The 23,275-nt window shown below is 39.2% G+C and overlaps 1 protein-coding gene across 1 annotated transcript in view; it reads right to left on the bottom strand.

Annotated features, from left to right (window-relative positions):
- Window positions 1-20,047, bottom strand: part of dennd4c (DENN/MADD domain containing 4C) — a 78,038-nt gene extending 57,991 nt beyond the window's left edge. Inside the window, exon 1 of the mRNA XM_015344929.2 lies at window positions 19,706-20,047. The gene's annotated coding sequence lies outside the window, so the exon portion shown is untranslated. The remainder of the gene's footprint in view (window positions 1-19,705) is intronic.
- Window positions 20,048-23,275: the final 3,228 nt, after the last annotated feature.

Genomic DNA, 23,275 nt, shown 5'->3' with positions numbered 1-23,275 from the left:
TGTGTTGACATACTGTATTTTGTTGCCTGGAAAAGCAAAAGATTAATAAATAGAAAATAGAAAATTTTATATGCTTCTTTCACAGCATTTTAAACTAAGCTCAAGATTCTTTTTTGAATTTGGGACATTTTGAATTAAGAAGGAGGTATTCTATTCACCTCCTTTTTAATAATTATTCATTGCATTCATATAGCACTTTTAATCCTAAAGGATCTTAGAGTGCTTTGAATGGAGGGAACCATGTTCATCCATCAGTGAAGAGGAGCAGCCACCTGAGTGACAGCTATCATGGGCCAGCAGCCCCAATAAACAGCACACAAGGTGGATTAGTGGGAAACCGCTATACCAGTCGAAGTAAGACTGAACCAGTTTGTGCAAGCCTGGAGTGGAATTTAGTCACGAAACCAGGATTTCCAGACTTAATCTTACAAACAGGAGCAGGGGGATCTTAAATGACCAAGCAGTCAGTTTTCTACTGGTCCACCAACAGTTTTCAGCAATAAACTTTTACGTAAAGGCTTCCTATTCTACTACTGACCAGGTCCAACCTTGCTTAGCTTCTAAGATGTGATGAAATCTCACTACAAACTGAACTCGTTTTTTTTTTTCTCATTTACTCCATTTTTAATAACCTAGGTGAGAGATAAGAACGTTGCATAGCCATGGTTGACTTCAATGACTGTCAAATAGGAAGAAAAACTCTCCTTGACTCATCCAGAAAAGTCACAGGCTCCAAGCACAGACATACTCTGTACTCCAGGTGTTGCTAGCTTGAACCTGAATCATGACATTAACTGACTGCAAGTGTTCTCAGTTAAACAAAAGAAGAATAAGCAACATGAAGAGGATATTCAGCCCATCTAGTCCATTTGACAGCTCGTAGTTAATTGATCCCAGGATTCCATCAAGTCAATGATTGAAAGACATCAGGGTATAAGCTTCAATAATATGCCTGGGTTCCTTGCTCCATACTCCAAGATAGAAACCGCAGGCATATTTATCAATCAAAGAAGATCAGGTCGGCCAAGAAAAACTTCTGCAGCTGATGAAATGATCAGAAATGTCAAGGAAAACCCTAAATTAACTGTCAGTGAAATCAAAATCGATAAAGTGATCAAAATCCACAGTTTTGTCTGAAATACAAAGGCAGGACCATATCAGCACCATATCAGCACCATGAGAAAACTTGTCACAAGACAAGCCAGAGCAGAAAATGTAGTACAAAGATGAGCCAGGAGAGCTTTGGACCGACCAATGTTTTAAGGATGAGAGAGGAATGGTTAAAATGTGTAGAGAAAGAAAGGAATTGCAGATGTTCGAAAGAGCCCCACCTCATCTGTAAAGCAAGGTGATTGAGATGTCATGGCCTCAACGTGCATGGATGACTCTGGAACCTGTCTTTATTGATGATATCTAACCATCACACCAGCAGTAGAATAAATTCTGAACTTTACAGAAACATTATGTCTGTTTATGCAGATGAAAATAGTTGCATACCTCGTACTTATGCAGCACGGTGAAACACCACCCGATAACAATGACCCAAAACAACCACAGCAACCAAGGAGTTCACTGTCTTAAAAAAGTGGAAAATCTCAAATCCAATCTGAAAAGAGTTTGGTGAGATCAATGGGTCAAGGACCTTATGCAACCACATACTCCTTTTACACGCTGAAATGTACTTATTGTGAATATGTTCCAATACTTATGGTAAACTGAAATATTGGGTTGAATACAAACTACAGTTTTGTATTAATATGAATAAATACACAATGTCTGGCAAATGTATTTTAATCACACGATGTATACATTTGTTCTTCACATCTTTATTCAAAAACTGAATGCTCAAACTGAAGACTTCTAAGGGCAAGATAAGCTGCAGTAACTAGCTGAAACTAAAGAGAAAAAAAAACTGAACCACATCTGAATAGATCAGTATTCAGAGTTTTGAAATCAATATATCCTGGAAGTATCTTTGAAAGCAATTACAGCCGCAGTCTTTTTGGGTAAGTGTTTGCCAACTTTGCATACCGGCTTGATGAAATGCTTGCCAATTCTTCTTAGCAGATTAGTTCAATCTCTCTTGCTGGGAGATCACTTCTGAAGATTAGTTTACACGTCTTTCCACAAATTGCCAACAGGGTTCAAGTCAGGACTTTGACTAGTCCATTCACTTTCTTATTCTTAAACCACTTACTTCAATGTAGCTTAGGCCTTGGGGCTTTAAGTCACTGTTCTGCTGAAGGGTTAACTTTTCTACCAGTTTTAAGTCTGAAGCAGGTTTTCCTTTAAAATTTTCCAGTGTGTAGCTTTAGCCGTGTTCCCATCGGTCTTGACAAATTTCCCAGTCCTCGCTGAGGAGAAGCAGAATTATAACATAATGCTGCATCACCATGCAGAAGGGATAGTGTTGACTGAGTGATGCATTATGTTGAGGTTAAGTCAGATGTAATGCTTTGTCTTTAGACCAAAAAGGTCCAATTTTGTCTTATCTGACATCAAAACCTTTTTCCATGTTTGCGGTTTTCACTGTGGAATTTAGTTACGAGCTCCATAGGGGATTTGAGATGTTTTTTCCAGCTTCTTGCAAGTCCCCTTTGTGGAGTCACTGGAATATTCCAGTAATCAGTGACTCTTTCAAAGTCAGCACTGGCCCGACAGTGGCCTCACTAACTGGCTTCCTCCCTGCATGGCTGCTCAGTTTGAAGGGACAGCTTATTCTAGGCAGTACCTAGGTGCCTTCCATTTCGTAACGATGAATTTAACCATACTCAAAGAGATATGGAGGGTCTCTGAAATGTTTTTATACCCTTCTCCTGATCTCTGCCTTTATACAACTTTATCCCCAAGTGGTTATAAAAAGCTCCTTGGTCTCCATGGTTAAACCCTTGCACTTACAGACATAGGTGCGTTATTCTGAATTAATGTGAACCCTTATTATTGCAAACAGACAAACTAAGTGTATGACTCGATACTGTAATTTTGTGCACCTAAATTCAATTAGATTTCCTACACCCAAGTGTTTAAATCCTTTTCCCACTCTTCTTTCTGTGTAATAGCAAATTTCTTTGTAGATAACAAATTCAATAATATAATTGCTACCTGAAAATGTTAAGACCGCAAGCTTTAAAGCAACAAAATGTGAAACTCTGCCAGGGTCCAAATACTTTTTGAAAGGCACTTATTGCAAGGCACTGCATGCATGGAATTACCTTGAACAATGATATTGTAGTTAGAATTAATATTAGCATTAATATTAATCTCATGATCACAGATTGATTTTTAATGTCTTGATAGTAAAGCAAAAATAACCGTTTTGACTTTACTGTCCCAATAAATGAAGGTTACTGTGTAGTCAGTAAATAATTTTAATTTGTTCAGTTTCACTGTAGATCACAGAATTGTACAGGAAACCTTGCACTATTTCATTTATATATTTTTTTTATTTCTATAGTGCTAATTGCAAAGTAACTGGTGCAGAGGATTAATTCAAGCCTCTACCTACAGTTACAATTCTCTTCAAGTGTCATGTTAAATGTGGCTGAAATTAGATTTCTTTTAAGGACATTACAGCAATGTTATACTTGGGTTGAAGACAGTTTGATCATCATAAACATTGCAGAGCAGGTGTGTTGACACATTCATATAAAACTGTCTCTGCCATTTCTAAGACTTTCTAATACATGCAGCTCATCAAGTTAAAGTCTTGTTGACAAGCACAGTTACTATATTGAATTTCTGAGTAGGTGCCTTACTCTTCTTTAATTCACCCATTTAAATTATTGGGTGGATGTGCTTGAGTGAATGGAAAAAAATCATGATTTCCCAGCCCAGCCTCACATACAGTCTTAGTTTGCATCAAAGAAACTTTCAAAACATCCCAACATTCTGTTTGACAAATGTGTGTATATTCATGTAAATTTGCGAGATGCATATGCAGCTTCTGCCATGCTTCATAATCCTCCACATTTGGTATAACCTGCAAATATAACTAAATTACTAATTATACCAGAACATAGTTTACTGATATAAATTAAGAGGAGCAGTGGTCCAAATACAGATCCCTGTGGTATTCCACTAATGTACTTATTTTTCTCCATTACTCGGGTCTCAATGCTTTACCTCGAATGCATTTTACCTGCAATCCGACAGCTAGTCCATTATGGGCAGTCTTACCAGAGCTTCTGAAACTCTAAATTTATTATATACTGTAGTATGCTCTACATTATACATTGTATCCATTACTGCTGTCAGGTTAGTTAAGCAATATCTGGCTTCTTAAGTTGATTAAATCCTACTGTGAGACTTTGTCTTTGTTCAACCTGAGTCATGCCGGTTTCTCCCTTAGCTATGTCACTTACTGTACATCATCTAAACTTTATCCATTTATATTTCTTTAGTATTCCCTATACAGTTTTTTTGTCACAAAAACTGAAAAACTGCTGCAATCTATTGTACTAACCTTCTGTTATATACATATATCCACTGTACTTTTTGATATGTATACCAACTCTTCAATCTTTCCTAGGCCCTTAAATCAATGATGACTTATCACCCAGTTACCAGTTTTGTTAACCAAACAATTCAATTCCTTAGTGGCAGCAATGAAAGAACCTCTGTTCTTTAACACAAAGCAAAAACTGTAACATTCACTTCAAATACACAGGATTTAGCGGTCATGTACATCAAATTAATAATATTGAATAAGCAAATCCCATTACAAATTAAAGGAAGACACACATTTTAAAAACACTTTTCAGCATCCACTTAAAACATGCATTATTGCTACCCTTTACAAAATAAATGATGCTTACACAAACAGTTCTGTTTCTACTTTGTTTTTATAATACTTACATTATCCTTACTTATTCAAGATCTAGTAAGATTATTCAGTATGTATTCCAGTCAGTATGATCTTTATATGTTTCTGTGTAATTTCTTTAACAAGCTGACAGAAAGTCTTGCTTTCCCTGAAACAGTCTTGGGTTGAGAACCAAGGGGTCAAGTTGCCAGAGTCAGCCTCCACAGCAGCTGACAGCATCCTGATGGACTTTAGAAAGCTAAAGTGTCTTGCACTTTCTATAAAGCCACAGCTTTCAGAAACAAAAGACTTGCCCTTGATTCTAAGAAAAGGCACGCTATATAGATTTCCACTGTCTATCCCGGGGACAAATATTGCTAAAACCACTCATTTCTTGGTACAAGTACTGAAATGTTCATTTGTGGATTTTATCTGAGGACATAATTTACATTAATATATATTTCTATATTTTTTTACTATGTATTAGTGTCAGTGTATTTTCTACCATGAAATATGCATGTCTGATATTGTCCAACCTTGATTTACATTAATTTACCTTTGTTCTTCAGAAGAAAGAGCTTGCGTTTTGAGGTACAGTAATGATCCTAAGTATATCTTGTCACAGCAGACTGCAATTCCCCTGATCTGTACAATGCAGCCAGTGATCTCACCTTTTTCCCATCTCAAAAGACAAGATTTTGCTTCCAACGGGAGAAAAAAAAATATCTTCTGACCACCATAGAGAAGTCAACACTTGTGTCTATTTGTCACGGCATCATTTCACAGAGACTTCCCCGCTAGCACAGTTAAAGCAGGCCTTTCCTGATCTAGATGTAAATTGCTGGATATGAGTCACGAACAGCTCTTGACAGGTTTTGCATTTGAATGGAAGTCAGGCATTCTTGGGAAAAGAGCATGTAAAAGAAGTCCCCTGAACTTGGGGAAAAAAAAGGCTCTGACTGCAAAGGGGAAGACTGCTCTCCTATCAACCACAATAAATTACAAAAACCTTTACACCATGCACCTTTACAAGAAAAAGAAGTTGCCCAGTTCCTCAGCACAAACTAATAAAGCTGCAGCGAGTTTAGTGCTGGGCATCACAGTGGAAACTGCTGCTGCCTCACTGCTCTTGGATCCTGGGCTGTGACCGGGATGGGGGGCTTCTGTGTGGAGTTTGCATGTTCTCCCATGGCTCTGGGGGTTTTTGCAGGGTACTCTCACAGGGGACAAGATAGATGAAGCTGCGTCTCCTCCCCTTGCTCGCGTTAGTGCATGTGTGCCCTGCGACAGACTGGTGTGGCACCCGAGATGTGTGTGAGTGGAACTGACTGGCGTGCTAGCGCAGCTGTCCCTGCGCCCTGTGAGAGACTGGCATCTCGCCCAGGGTGTATCTTACCTTGTGCCCACTGTCTGCCTGGTTAGGCAGACTTTGAAAAGGAGTGGACACATGAATGTTTAGTGGTAAGAACACAGGAAAGAGTGTGTGTGCTGGTCCAACTATGGGTCCTGTTCTATTACCTGCATTAAGATTTAAACACTATACACAAAGAGTCCGGGAGAATTAAGTTGTACAGTAGAAAAGTAAAAACATTCATTTAATCTTTTACTGTGCTTTGGACAGTGGTTTTAAAACCTATGGAGGAATGTCTGTTATAACACTGACCCTTGAAATGGAAATGTGCTTCTTTTTTTTTTGCTAAAAACCTACAGGAGCAATAACAATTTTTTCCTCTTCTTATAATTAAAAAAATAATAATCTACATTTCCTTTTAAGCTCCTGAGAAAAAACGCTGTATATGTACACATCTATATGGGAAAATGCTATTACCTATCTGATTCTGAGACAAACTAAAACTGGAAAGATGAATTTCACAGGTCGGTTGCAAAAGCGCTGATTAATCGTACAGAGGTGAGAAATTCTCAGAAGAATACAGCAATAGGTCTCTCTCCCCAGCGAGTCAAGTGCTTATCAATGGAGATGACAAATGTTTCTTTTAACTGGTGAACCACAGGCAGTGAGTCATTTTTGAGACTATTCAGTATTCCTTACAGAAAAGGACTAGCTTAAAAGTTAAAACTGCAAAACGGGTTAGCGAAAGACAATGGCTACAAGCACCACATCCTCTTTAACCGTTCGGTGATGTGCCGTGGTTACAAACAGATAAACAAACTCAAAGTCTGTGTAATGGAGCTCTTACAATGGTGTAATATGTGAGTGATGATGTGAGCGCCTCTTCAATTGCACTGATAGTGTGCAGGATGTGATTTGGTCCTTCTCTCGATTGAGCTAAGAGAAATACACTAATACATCAATCATACTCAAAACCTGAGATACATACTGTACAATACCTCCCCCACATATTAGGCAAAGCCTGTCCTCAAATGTGCAAAAACTGCATGCTTCTACCTTGACGTCAGGAGGCAAGCCTGATTACTATAAGCCCCACACTGTGAAGCACGTTATAGTGAAAAATCAAGCGTTTCTTTGCCAACACAGATGCTTTGGGATACAATATGTAGAACACCAAATTGTAAGCATCTTTGAAACAGCTGGTTCAAGATTCCTGAAGTTGGGTATGACGCGCCATAACCCAACAGCAGGGCCGGAACTTGGCGTCACGATACAGGACTTGAAGCAGAAAGTGAAATATGCAACACTGAAACAAAAACTTTTCTTTTCAGATTTCTAAGAAAACACCATTTCTTGAGACTCTTGATTCTGTGAAGTGATCATCATCAGCCACAAAACCACAAAGCTACAGCAAAGCAAAAACCTGACTCTGGTGCTTTAACGGTTTTAATTGTATTGTTCAATTGTGCATTCTTGCCTTGCAGCACTGGGGCCCTGGGTTCAATTTTACATATAGCCAGCAGCTACTGTATATCACCCTGCAACTGACAACTGGTAACCCACTGAATACGGTCAGGACCTGGATGGGAGACCTCCTGGGAAAGCTAAGGTTGCTGCAGGAAGAGGTGTTAGTGGGACCAGTAGGGGCCTCTCACCCTATGCTGTCTACATCAGGGATGTGACAGGGATACTATACTGTTAAAATGTGGTCCTTCGGATGAGATGTAAAACAGGTCCCAACTCTGTGGTCCTAGGGCGTTTTTAAAAAAGAATAGGAGTATTACACTGGTGTTCTGGCCAAATTATCTCCTGACCTCCTAATCATAGCCTCATAATAATCCCCATCTATGAATTGGCTTCATCACTCTGTTCTCCTCCCCACTGATAGCTGATGAGTGGTGATCATACTGGTGCACTATGGCTGTCGTCGCATCATCCAGGAGGTGGTAAAGCAGAGTCCCCATTTCCTGTAAAGCACTTTGAGTGGAGTGGCCAGAAAAGCACAATATTAGTGTAAACAATTATTATTAAATATGGGGTGCTATCGCCATGGAGTTTGTATCTCCTTCACATCGGTTTCCTCCAGTTTTCTTCCACAGACCAAAAACATACTGGTAGGTTAATTGGCTTATGGGAAAACTGGCCCTGGTATAAGTGTGTGTGTCTGCCCTACAACGGACTGGTGTCCCACCCAGGGTGTATTCTGCCTTGCACCCATTGCTTACTGGAATAGGCTCTGGCTAACTCACAAACCTGGATTGGATAAAGCAGTTAGATAATGGATGGATTATAGGGTGGATACATGTTTTCTTTGGGTGAATAAACACAGATGCTTCATCCAAGTTGTTCAGTATCATGAAACAACAGCACTGAAGCGAGTTTAGTAGTAGTCTGTTTAACAATTTACTGCTCATGCAGGAAACAGTCAGTGACTTATTATATTAACTCTCAGGCTTGGTTTATATCGTTGGCAATTCCCTGTTGTTAAATAACACATCACATTTCCTCTGAACTGCATAATTCCTGTTGTCGTTTCCACTTCAATTATAAAGAGCCCATCTGACTTCGTGTGCCCGGAGAATCATCTTGAGAAAATGAGGTAAATGAGTAGGATAACAAAGCAGAAGCACTTCTGTGCTATTCTTTGTACACCCGGATAATTTATCTGACATTTCTATACACCATTACTGCACCAACCAATCACACATTTCTATCACATCAGTTTACTGCTCCCTGTACGAACATACAAGAGAAGTCGGAGAATGAGATGACTAAAATTATTTAAGAGCCAAAGAAAACAAATCCCAAGTGGCACATGATCTCAAAACACTACTCAATCTTGAGTAGATATTTTCCAATATTTGACAAACAAAGGATCAGTTATGCTTCACCCATTACCAGGGCAGGCTGATATCAAAGCTTCTCCACTACAAGCAGGATACACAGTAAACAAAACCAACATTAGAGTGCAGTAGTTTTTATATATTTTATGTTTGCATGCTTGACTGCAAGTTTGATGTTTGAGTTTTACTGCAAGTCGAGCAAAAGGATCAATACTGAAATCCTTTTCACATACAATAAAAAAGCAATCTAAAACACTCTAAGGAAAGGATAAAGATGAACTAGCATCCTGTTTCATAAGCCTTTTGCCTAAAACCACTGTATTATCTCGACAGGAATCACCTTACTTTCTGTGATCTTTGGTAATTCCCTTTATGTCAATAAAACTGGTTTGCTGTTATGTTGTAGCACAGGCTAATCTGTAAAATGGAATCAGGAATGCAGTACAACTGATAGAATGACCAGAGGATGTACCCTCAACATCCTTAAGGATCAGCGAACAGCATACAGTGTATCTATAGCATCCAATTCAATGACAGAAACTATACCAACTGATTCAGACACATTTCCATCTGTATACTGTACTTGAGCAAAAAACAATGTTCTGCCTCCTAATTTGGTCCCTAAAAAAATCCTTATCAACACTGAAAAACCTGCTACTCAAGGTCATCTTATATTACAAAATACACTTGAAATTTGTTAAACTTAGTAATTTAGCGAACTTCATAATACTGAATAAGGCCATCCATGCAACCTTACTCAGTGAGCTCAATCAGCTCTCATATAATGTTACTCCCTCAGTGTCACTACTTTAATTTTTAACTTGAACACAAGGGGAAGGTGAAAAAAGTGAGAAAAAAGGCACTTTCTTCCTTTTGGAGGAGGTTTTATTTGAACTTGAGTTAATTCAGAACTCAAGCACTAGAGTAGACAAAGTGGATCGTAAGACTGAACAATGGCCAGGGGTAAGAGTAATGAAGAAATAATTTAAGGTTGTAAGAAACAGCCATTTAGTATGTCCACTCTCCAGCATTTCACTTGGTACAATAGGTCAACCCCCCCTCTCCTTTGAACACACAAAAATAAATCTCTTTATGGGGATTCACTGAAACCCTTTCATCAGTCAACAGGTTTAACCACTTCCAATACATCATTAGCATTCAAAGATTGTGGAAGACGGTCACCAGGCACTGTAGAATATTAGCTTATAAATCTTAACCTCACATGTGTCACAGAAAATCACTACTACATTTCTGAGTACCATTTTCAGGGAAAGACTAGGGAGTGTTCCATGTAATTCCATAATATCAGAACTAGAAACCACAACAGATAAAGGCCTTTTGTCTTATTGTTACAAATCAGTCATAGAGCAAGGCAAAAGATGCTGAATTGTAATTCCCCGTTTTGAAAGCCACCATTACCACAAGATAGGCAAATATCTATGTGTATCGGATGGTTTATTTTAAATTGTGCCTTAGATGCAGTATTGGTTTGGATATAAAGTTTTCTATTCTTTGTCACACAAAAATAACTTTTAGTCCAAAGATTCCTTTGAAATATGACCTACTGTGACATATTAAAGAGGGAGATAAAAACAAATTCATAGAAGTAGTGTCAGCTGACTAGCTCTCACAGGATGTCACCCGACAGCAATACAGAAAGCAGTAAGAAATGGAGCTGCAGAGTTCATAGGACAACCCCAAGTGTGAGGAGGAAAGGGTATCTGCTTTGATTATAAGTTCTATGGTTTTATGGACAGATTAGGCAATGTAATCAGAGGGTTAAGTTGAACTGTGTGGAATAAAAATTATGACTTGTGCGATAAATGGAGGAGTACTGTGAGCCACATTGCAGAAGCAAATGTTCCTGAGTACTATTATAGATTGTTGACAATATTACTGTATATGATTTATAATATTAACAAGCTTACTTTGAAGCCTTTGGGACAGCAAGCGTAGCGTTTGAAAATAAAAGAACCACAAATACAGTCGAACTATTGGAATAGAAATACTGAAAAAACAGAGAACGCGAATGTGGGGAAGGCTGGTGATGTGAGCTCTGCACAGCATGGTAAGGAAGAGAATCAGACAGCAGACCCACAGCCCCGCAGGAAAGTCACAAGATTCTCCTGCTCCTCACGCATGACCTTTAGTCAGACAACTGTCAACCAAAGCCGAATCCCCATTTTCTGAAGGAAATCAACTGGACTCGCAGTGGGAAACACTCCTCATTACAAACCAGCCAGCCCCAAAGGAGATTGTAATGTTTCCTACTGGTATATGAAAAGAAAGTCCATTAAAAATTAGGTGAATGAAAGGTTGAACAACTCCTAGCTAATGGCCTCATGTCTGCTTGTTCCAGGCTGGTAAGATTTTCATCAGACTAGAGTACTTCCTCCTCCAGAGTAGCACACTTATTCTCAACACTGAATCTCACAATACACACTGGTACTGCGCACTGTATCCAAACATAAATCCTACTATTATATTATATTCACAATCATGATGAATAACATGGCCTACATGTGTTCGCACTCATTATTTTCTACTGCTATGAAGAGAAGACACATTTTAGCACACTTATCAGCAAAATCTTTAGCACATTTGTGTTTTGACATTATGCCTAAAACTTATGACTCACTACAACTTCACAGATGTTCCTGGGGAAGAATTTCTTAACCGTATACATTTAGCCCCTTAGAAAAAATATTTGACTATTCATCCCTTAGTTATGGATGAACAAGCCTGGCCGCACTTCAGTCAGGAGTCGGCTTAGTAGAACAAGACTGAGGCTGCCACTGTTAAAATCGAATTATATCTGTATGGACTGACCCATATATTCCATATATCCATGTATTTCTTTGGATACACTCATATTTGACTGAAAACAGGGGTCAGGCGGTTTTCAAAACTCTTTACACTATACTCTAAAGATGCTAAAGCTAACTTTTTTCAGAAGTGGACAATCTTGTTTAAGTCTGTTCAATGATACCTCAATATTTCTAATACATGCGTACCATGTATACGCAGAACTTACAAACACCATGATCCTTTCAAACTCCGTCAGGCTACTCCACTGAATTGATTATTTGTCTTTCAATAGAGAATTCCGTAACGTATCCTGTTAAGAAAGTATTCAGAAACCCTAGATTAATCTGATCTCAGTACATGGCCTTCCAGAACACGCACAGGAGTAAAACAAAATCATTTGTCTGCTTGGTCTATGAGCATCAGATGTGATTCTGAAGAACAGAAGGCAGGGGATAGACTACAGCTGTGCACAAGATGTACTGTAGTAGCAGACTCAGTCCCCAATGTCTTCTTAAAGCAAGTGCGGTACAAAACCTACAGTCTAAGTGCTACAAAATGAATACAAAACATCAAATGAAAAGTTAACAACATTGCTCACTTTTAACCATACCCGAGTTGAGAAGTATTTACATTTCTTACAGTGTTCATTAAAAATACAATTTTCAAATGGATTGCTAAAAGTTAAAAACCACAAGTTCAAACAAACAGAAGTTGGGGAGACTTTTTTGCTCAGACTGAAGAGCACTGGCTTGAGGTTTTGACGGCTAACCTAAAATCTTCCCAAAAATGCAAACCAGACAACATAGTACAAAAAGGAAACTCTGAAACAACTGTTCTCTTGATTTATATATTTTATCAAATGAAAAATATAGCACATCGACAAAACCAAATATACTCTAGATCATTTAAATAGGTTCAGTTCATAAGCACCATCCATTGATTTAATGACTGAAATACCTTTTACATGAGTTTTTAATAAAGGCGCACAACTTGATCAAGACTAATCCAATAGTAAAGAACAGTGCTCTGCTATAGGTACCTTAATGGCAACCCGAGTGCTCATGGACACATTTGTACACACTGAAGGCAAAAGAGAAAACAAAAGCAACTGGGCATCGTCCAGCCCTTCGGGCAGTTCAGGGGGAGACCTGTATGTCATCTACTGCAGGACTCTAATTAAAGGCTTCTCAGTCTCAGGCTTTGTAGATCACTGGCTCTTCTGTTTTTGTTTATTATAGACAAGCTCTTAACAACTGAAGCTTAGTGAACCTTTGATCTGAGCCCGGGTCAAAATCAGTTCCAATTCTCCCCGCACTTCACTCAGTTTGAGAACCTGCCAAGACACTAAGCCATGGGTGCTGTGGCCAGTCCGGCCCTTGCTTGTTTTTAAATAAGCTGCTGCACTCCTATTAAGAGTACCCTCTCTCAAGAGGCTGCCAATTAATAATAGACTGACAGATGGGAATTGTGTTTTCTCAAACAACTCTATAACAAGCATATGTTAATTCACAATTTTACACTGGTTTAATTGCTTACATTCCAGATGCACGGCCATTGAAAGTGTCCACACTAATTCACATTGAGAAATGCGGAACGTGGTACAGAGTTCATGCTATTTTCTAGCTCCAAAACATCTTGTTAAAGGAAGGAGCCGATTACAAAAGACTGTCTTTTCTAGCACATAGTTTAGAAAATGTGTTTGAGTAGCCTCGGTCATTCAGAGTTCAAGTGGAACAAATATCAAAATAGAAAGCAGAATGAGAGGCTGAGAACTGCAGCTCTGATTCACTTGCTAAAGAATTGGGTCTCCAGAATGGTGTTTCAAACCATTTCTAGATTACTTAATTTAATAAATCATCTTCTTCAAGAGATCTGTTGCCAGTCTAAAAACTGCTGAATAAATAGTTACCTGTTAGGATCTCTGGTCAGGGATCTCCAGGACCAGGGTATTTCTAACACTAAGGCTGTGTGTGATCACACTCCTTTAATACCAGTAAGAATTCAAGATTGATTTATACATTTTGCAGACACAAAGCGTTGCCTATAATGTAATTCTTTTTTAATGGCTTTCTGCCAGCGCACCTCAATTTGAACATTTACATCAAAATGTATTTTGTCCTGCTCCCTCTGCAAACCAGATTGTGTGGCAGCCAAAGCCAAGGTCCAATATCACACATTAAATATTCATAATTTATACAGAAATTACAATTAAAAATGCTAAAAGGGTCCACACATTCTATAAACAGTGATCACTTAACAAAAGGGCAGAGTCTCTAAAAGCATCACATTTTTTGCATTAGTGAATCCTGCTGCTAATATTCTCTAGGAGATTTCGCCAGCTGCCACTGCCAAAACTATTTAACTCTAATATATCCATCCATTATCAGGCAGTGTTTTACTGTCGGTGAGCTGCGGTAGCCCGGGACCTATCCTGGCAGCACAGGGTACAAATTGGAACCACATCCTGGATGAAACATCAGACCATCACAGAACATGCCCACACACAAATGACAGAGAACAGACACCAGCCATGCTAGCCAGCATGTTTCGAGCAGGTCAGAGGAAATTTTAAACATTTGGACAAAACCCACACGGCTGCAGTGAGAACATGCAATCTCCGAACAGAATGTGCCCCTGTCCTGAATCACAGACAAGACTAAACAGCGGCGAAGCAGCCCACCCTCTGTCTGCATTATTATGGCAAAAAAACAAACAACACAGAGCATTATTTACAAAACGTCCTCGCTGTACACTCTCTCTGAACAGCAGAGTGGGTGTTCATGTGGAAATATGGCACAGAGTGTTTGAGGTTTATGTCTCTTTACTCACCTCCAGTGACAAGCAGTGATAAGCCGTAATTAAGAAAGCTAATCAGATAAGTGGAAGGTTGTGGGTCTGGGTTAGGGCATTGCTGCTGTAACCTTGAGTTATAAATACTATAATAATAATGTATACTTGTTGCATAAATACTGTAGGTACTGGCTAGGTGGTTGTGGCAGATTAATTCTCAATTGACTTAACTGGTTAAACTGCACACAAATGAGCTAGTCAGGGCTGAATGACCTCCCCTCGTTTCCAAACTATGTTCTTGCTAATGTCTTCCTTCACAATTCTTCACTTCAGATGTAAATTGACTATCATGAAATCTTACACTGCAGCAAGAAGCTCTGTATAGTGCAGAAACAGGCAAGCAAAGCAAGTGCAATCAAAAAGCTGAATTCTCCCCAATAACACTTGAACGGTCTCAGAACGCAACACTGCTCATACTGCCACATGCTCAATAAAAAATGCAACTGTATAAGATTAGATACAAATAAACGCAGAACAGGCTAATCCAAATATCTATAATACCATTTCTACATACACCTTTATTTTCAAATCCCATGGAAAATAATCCCCCAAAATGTTTTCTCTTACTTTCCTAAAACACTGCTCCTCTGCCAGTTAGTCAGGCATTCACCTCTTCAAAATCAACCTGCTGCTCATTTCCCCCTCAGCTCTGGCTGGCAGTTGAATTCACTGAGTTTTTACCCAGCCAGCTGCTGTGTCTGAGTTGTCAGACTTCCTGATTTTGCCATCAGCTGACCTAATCTCTCACCTCCATTGGCTGTACCCACTCTCAAGGTCAGTGTTTTTATAGATCCTCTGAGGCACACAATTGACCTAGACCTATAACAACTTGCTATAATAGGAAGGAAGGCTGCTTTCTCACTTACACACTGACACACACACACACTGGCTGCAAGGTGAAGCTTGTCAAATTCAACAATGTCTGCCACATGTCAGATTTCACCCTCAAAGCAAAACACATCACACTTCTTTAAAAATCAATTGAAAATGCTGCCATGATCATTAACAACATTTGCTACAAAGCCGTAAAAGGGTGCCATAGCTTTGATATATCATAGATAAATGCACTGAAAGAGAATTTAACTTATCAGCTGTGGCAAATTCACAAATACACCCCTTGGAGTATCACACAAACACATTAATGTCATCTGAAATGACTGTGTGCTACATAGTTGTACTAAAGTAACTAAAAGATCTCTTAGATTTAAATCGCACATGCGGACTGCAATGAAAGCATTGAAGGACTAGTTCACTCTCTTGTTAGATCTTCCATAACATGCATGCATGGCCAAGAAATGTACAGCTCAAGTAATTCATATTGCACAAGTCCAATGATGAAACAGACTGTTTTGAATTGCACCCTTCCTTTGCAAGGGCTCCAGCCTTCACCCAGCCACCAGCAGGACTGGTTCTCTTCCCAAGAAGTTTAGGTGGAGTTGTGCAAAAACCCAGTGATTGTTTTCTGTTGTCCCCTACAGTAACAGGCTGGGGTATGCACATTTTGTGGCACTTTGTGGAGGTAGATTATAGACTGGAACTGGGCTAAAAAAAAGCATGAAGTCTGGAAAAGCAGTTTACCAGGTTATCGTACTGGTCCAGCAAGTGACCAGAAAGCCATCTGTGGGGACGAGGGACACATTTGGAGACAGCCACACCACGCAGTCAAGACATTTACAACATAGGTGATCTTCACTTACATCTTTTCCAATTACCCACTCTTCACAGGTTATTTTCCCCTCCATCAACGTGATAAGACTGTACAGCCGAAAACTAAGAAGCATAAAAACTCGAATTTGTATAAAGAAATAGGAGTAATATGTAGGTGATGTATTCGGTACCTTTTAGCTCCAGACTCCACAGATCACATTAGACTGCGCATTGAAGCAGTTCAGTCCTTCCAAAAAAATAAAATCTTAAGAAATGTACCCATGCCATGGTTGTCAACAATACAGTCTGTAAAATGCATATTTTGTCAGAAACAGTCTTCTGTGCCACTAAACTTTCTTTTTGCCTCTAATCTGCTGGATTCTGTCTGTGCTGATGCAAACCAGGCTGTGGCATGGAAGCCCTGCAGCTAAGCACATTACTGTCAGCTACAGCATGGAAGAGGCAGTGATCTAGGAGCTTTTAGAAGAGACACTAATGCAGGGCTGGAACCTTTTGCTGAAATTGTATATCGTTGATGCAATGAATATAATCTTCAAAGAATACTTTGATTTTTTTTTATTCTGCATATTTCTATTCCAGTTTAATTTTACTTATAGTTGTATTTTAGTTTGTTTGGGACTTTTCTCAAAAGTTCTGAAAATTTCTGACTTGAAAATTCCTTTGGATTGAAAGGCCCTCTGTTAATAAGGATTTATTATGATGAGGCCTACTATTCAATGGTCACACCCATGCTAAAGGACACAAAGCAACATCTCATCATGTAAATTCAGCAGGCGGGTTTCCTGTGCCCAAAGCCACTTAATACACTTATAAGAACTAGATATATTTGAGGCTGCAGCAATTTTTTTATTTCTGTTTGTTGCTTATGAACTTTGTTTTCAGTTAAAAAATGTGGATGAACTTCAGGAAATGGTAGACAATTATCACAGTAATATCGGTGAAAGTGCAGAAGACTGTGTGTTAGCACCGTACATAAATTGACACATGCAACAGTAAATGTGTACAGCATTTCAAGCATTAGATTGATTATGAATCGCAAGGAGTCAGTGAGTCAAAAAACATGGTTGAGGTGATGCTCTTTGCTTGGACAAAAGTCTTCTCGTGGCTTAAGACTTAAACATAGAAAAACGACCGTACAGACTTATCTATCAATAGTTCAGGTGGGTTCAGGTCCACACCTGAAGAAGGCTCCACGGCTGAAACGTTGTGTTCTCTATCTTCTTTTTTTCAGCATGGAATAAACCTATTACTTGTTCCTTATCTATCAATAGTTTTTTACCTCAATTTTATTGCAGAAATGAAAATAAAAAATCCCAGAAACTTCTCCAAAAATCAGGATCTCCATAGGCTAAGCTAAAAATAGTGGTTTCACAAGTGCCCAGGTCATATCTTATCCAGTGCTAAGAAATAGCACCTCAAAGTATACTGTACATAAGAATAACAAACTAGTTAACATCAAAGAACCATGGGCAGTTTTCACACTTCTGTTATACATACAAATCCTGACTATTTCTCACAGACCTCTGTCACTTACCATTATTTACTGCACAAAAGACTTCATGAATATCACCATCTTAATACTGCTTTTTAATTTTCACATCTGTAACAAAGCAATACACAGAAAGAGTAGATGAAAGCTACTTTTGTTCTTTTTTTTTTATGCCGGGTATATTCTATTGTTTATGCTCCTGTTTGTTTTCTCCTCTAAATGGACGGGTCATTAACACCTCAAAAAGACTTGTTAAAGCTGGAGAAGAAGGGCGGATTACCAGTCAATGCTGTTGTGTCCATGTTGAAGCTCAGCACTTCAGAGCATCTCAAATCTTTGTCAAATTAACTAATTCAAGAACAGAAGCAGGCCAGCTCAGAAAAAAAAGCTCCTGACTGTGACTGGGCAGCCACAACGAAATGGAATAAACAGAAAATGTAGATGACACAGGGAAATTCATGAAAGTCTTGTGTCAGCTGTGTGGTGGTGGAAAAAGGGAAATTCTGGAACTACAGAGAGAACCATGGTTGCGCATTACATATGATACTCAAGACGTGGAGTTTTTAGTATTTACTCAGCAAACATCTCTGCCAGGCCAGAACTGTTGACAGTCAACCCTCAATTTAGCAAAGCTCCCATTTACACAAATTTGCAGCAGATTGTGCCTGGGAAAGACACTGACAAGCTCTGTAGGAAGCAGCTAAGATGAATGGACGCATCATTCTCAATGCGTCTGCATCACGAACGGCTGTACAAAACCATGCTACGCAGTGCTCATTCCAGCACTGCATTTAAATGACACGGAATAGAAAGTCCCTTCTAGTACCGATCATTCCTGACCATTCCGTCCCCCAGACAAAACAACGACGAAAATAGTCGCGTCGTCCTGCAATACCTGAGACCTTTGCGGGTAAATGACACATTAGTGCCCGAAAAGCAAACTGCGAATTAAAAAGGGAAACAGTGTTTGAAAATACAGACAGAAATCGACTTAAAACTTATCAAGATAAAGAAGCACGTACGAGAGTGTTATGTAAATATGGCTGTGAAGCACAGGACGCAATTTTCATTTTTTTCTCCACTGTTCAGTAGTAGACACATTCAACGCAAGACATTGACGTTAAAAATAATGATGAACCAGAAATGTTCAGAATGAAAGATAAACTACTTTTTTTGTACATGTATGCGATACCATTACAGGACTTGGCATTGTTTTTCTATTAACAGAATGCTTGCCTGTACAATGTAATGGTGTGTACCAAATAAAAAAAATGAAAACATTTGAGACACAAGAATACTTAAAACATCAAGGGAAATAAGGGGTTAAACGTACTGATGTGGCCACGCACGCATTCATTTAATGTTTAACGTTTCTTCACAACACCCCCTTTCACAGGAAGGCGGGTTTAATCAACTATTGTGTTGATTTTAACAGATACCTGTATGTTGCCACACCCTAAACACCTGCACAGTATGGATTCAGCAGCGAGGAAAGACTACTCCCACTTCGTACTGATCCGGGCCTAAGTAACCAGAGGGAAGGAATGACTGCATCTCTGAGCAGAGACCCGTGCCATGCAACAACGCCACCACATAATTTACGTGTAACACTGATGATGCACTCTGTCACAGTTATTACGTTTTATATGATATCCGATTCACCGGCGGACCTTTTTGAAAATTTTAGTTGCAAACAGACACAGCTAACCGGTGGTGGTGACATAAGAACTTTAAAATGATAAAGCCAAGTTGTCACGATCGGACCATGATACAAACTTCCGCGACTCTCCAAAAAAGAAGGATGATTTTACTTTTCGACAAATAAAAAGCAGAGACGGCACATTCATAGCCACAAATTAAACTCCGAGGTCGATCCAACAAGAAGCCACACTTACCAGCTGTTTTTTACCCCTGTAGAAAGAATTTTGACATGAAGGCAGCTTAAAGCTTTTCAACGCCCGAGAGATATTCCGTCCTTGTAGTAAGATCAGAAAACCTCCGCTGGAACCATTTAAAAAGTACAACCTCCGGGGACGAATGGAAACTTTGTTTCCAACTTGTTTGCGCTAGTCTTAGCTGTTGCTGTCTGTGCAAGCGGGCGCCATGTTTGTGTTTTTGTTACTTTTGTGAGCTCTTGAGCTTTGCAGAGGCTGCAGCTAGAGGCGGAATGGAACCGCCCAGACTACAGTGACTGGCGCTCAAAGAGCTGCGAGAAACACGCTTTCCGGCTGTCTTTCGTCAGGTTAGCAGTGCCCTCTGTCTTAGTTCTGCCAGAGCGGTGAATTTAACCTCTGCAACAGGTGAAAAACTGCAGATTCGTTTCACTCCTTTCAAATACAGAGGGCGAAGTAAGTCTAAAATAATGGTCTTCTGAAATAGTTTGGCTGAAATGCTACTTAATATGCACTTTATTTCTTCAGTAATGAAATCCAAGCGTCTTCGCTCGGACTTTGCAGCTTAATGACGTACTTCAAAAGAGTCTGTGAAGTAGAAACCTCAGGAATTCCAGTTTTTTTCTGTCTCTGTCATAAGAATGTACCCAACCGGCTGCATTTAACGTACTAGTTCACTGTACGTCAGGCACAGTGAACAAGTTCCTGACATTAAGTCATGAATAATAATGTAACGAATACGGCCGATGGAGGCTCTGATTTCTGAACCTGAAGTCTCTAATTTCAGATTTACAGGCATCGATATCGTCTATTTTGTCATTTGTTTCTAAAAACACATTTTTCCGGGATATTGCCATTTTATAAATTATACATGACGTAATTGAATAAGAATCAACGATCAAATTGCACAGCCTGGGCTAGATGATAACTAATAGAAGTGTACTCCTACACTAAGACGTTACAACGTAAAAACGTTCAGTAGGTCGTTCTATTTCTGAATGTTCCTGACGTCAATGTTTGTTCTTAACCGCAGCAATGTATTACCCATACCACTTGAAGGGACCATGTTCACTGATACTAAGATTTAACCGCGACTACACCTTGAAATAGGTATTGTAACGCTTACGGCCGACAAGCAGTGTGTGTAAGAGCCGGCGTACCAGAGCGGGTGACGTCACCGCCCTTCCCTGTGATAGCAGGACCACAGCTACTGGGCTGTAAAGAGATCTCTCTTTAGCTCACGGGGCTAGGTCGCTGCAGAGAGACGCGGAAGTCCCGGGTTCGAGCCTCCAGTCGGGATGGGGCCGACCAGATGCGGCAAGGGCGCCCGCCTGAGCCCCCGTTGCGTTACAGTATAAATACTCGAGAAATGATAAAAAGCATTGTTCCCTTCTACCACAAATAAACACAGTAGTGTATAATCGCTTGATGTCTCCAATTTTTAACAAGATTTTATCGGCTTAATATTCTCCTTAGTGCAAATTAATTTAAATGATTTTAAGTTAGACACTTCCCACCAATAGATAGGGAGTTCCTGCGACGCTTGAATGCGTGAATGTAATACATTACATTGGACGCCTTACACATTTATTGAATTACGTGTATATATTGGGTATTACAGTGTCAATCGTATCAAAGTAGGCCTGCTAGAATGATTAGCACAAGGGAGAAGTAAATATTGTTACCCCGGTTACTGTCAAAGAGTGAACAACGTACTAACAAAGATGGGCTCAGAATCGTACAACACAATGTGGATTGGGAGTGCATATGCTGTCAAGGCTGTCGGCGGAGAAGCACTGGTTCACGCAGAAGCCGAAGGGTGGTAATACAGGTTATATTGCAATTACAGAATCGATTCCCTTCAAGGGAGGAAACTCCGGAGACCTTTCTGCAGTTATGTACTATTGGAATCTGTGCAGGAAGCCTATGACTGCCAAGGCAGTGGCTTGGATACGTATCCGTATACAAATCAACAGTGAGGTGTCTAGAAGTACCCAGTAATATATTCTACATTAAAACACGGTTTTCCAGTAAATTGTACATTGATAACTTAATTGTAGTAATATCCATTTTTCACAAACCCATAAAACATAATGCACATACGTGGTAATGGCAAACTAAACCTTTTCTACATAGCAGACAAGTTAGATATATGGTTTGACGGGGGTGCTGTGTCAGCATGCAGAAATATGAAATAAGAAAGTAGAAAAGCAGATTTTCTGCTGAGTAGCCTTAACCTCTGCTTGTTCTGAGATTGAAACATTGATAAGAAAAACACAAGAAAGCTTACAAATGACAAGAAAGCCATTTGCCCCATCTGACTTAGTGCATTTCCGAAAATAGAATCAGCTGCCCTCAAAGTCTCTATTGTTTATGTCACCTGTAAAATATTTTAAGAGCAGGAATTACCTGTGTTGGAGTTAAAAAAAGGCACTAAGCTTGGTCATTTGGTTGCTAATTGTATATTGATTTTGTGATGCCCTACAATCATTTCCTGAAAGATCAGCAATGACATTGAAAAACCACTGTCCGATCCGGAGTCTGATCCAGTTCTGAAACCTCCCAGTCTACAGCTGGATCCTGATGGCACTGTTGCTGTAGAAAGCTGAAGTCTGGAGTTCAACAACAACAGTTTGATTTGTAATGTGGTTCCATCCATTTTCTAACTCCTTCATCCAATTCAGTCTCAGGGAAACCAGAGCCTATCCTGGCAATCATAATGTTGTTCCTTTTAATGATTCTATAATGCCAAGAACATGTTTTAATTAACGAAAGGAACCAAGCTACCCTGAATTATGTTTTATTTACATGTGCTGGTACTGTAGATCACATTCATATAAAGGTCAAATCTGAGTTTTTCCTGATTAATATGACTACTATTTGACATTCTTTTTACCTTGGCTGGTTTGGAAATATTGTGGCTTGATGTGGCCATGATGTAGACTATTTTAAATGTCATTATCCCAATATGAATATTTGTACTTCCGGCACGTTACAAGAATAATCTGGGCTAATGCTAGAATTCATTCTATGTACTGACCTTAATACCCAAGATGTGAAATGGTCTTTTCTAGTTACGGCTATGGTATGTCAATATTTTAATTTCCTGATGTTGTCAAACACAAAGTCCTGTAAGAAAATTGATGTAAAATAAAGGATTTCATTATTGATGTAAAATAAAGTGGCCAGCACCACACTATACACCACACTGTCAACTTGCTGTACATACAGAGATACTAAGTTTTAATGGCGATTAAAAAAAGTTCAAAGCAATTGTTTGTAGTTATTAATTGTACTGTAGTTAGTATTGATCAAACATCAATCCTCTTTTAATACATTTTCAGAAGAAGTGATGGACTCCATACCTGTTTTTAAGACCAGGATAGTATTGGAAAGCAAAGTGCAGTTAAGGACAACAATGGCTGTTTTGATAGTTACTATATAAAATCCTTAATCTCATCCCTTTAGTCAGGCTCATGTTATGGAGCACCATGTTAAAGTCTAGGTGTTCATACACTACATGCTCCCATGTTTATGAAGTCAGGTTCTTGTGTGTGACCATGAATTCTGTGC

This window comes from Lepisosteus oculatus, chromosome 1 (assembly GCF_040954835.1).
Source record: "Lepisosteus oculatus isolate fLepOcu1 chromosome 1, fLepOcu1.hap2, whole genome shotgun sequence".
NCBI classification, from domain to species: Eukaryota; Metazoa; Chordata; class Actinopteri; order Semionotiformes; family Lepisosteidae; genus Lepisosteus; species Lepisosteus oculatus.
This window is presented reverse-complemented; position numbering and strand designations above follow the sequence as displayed.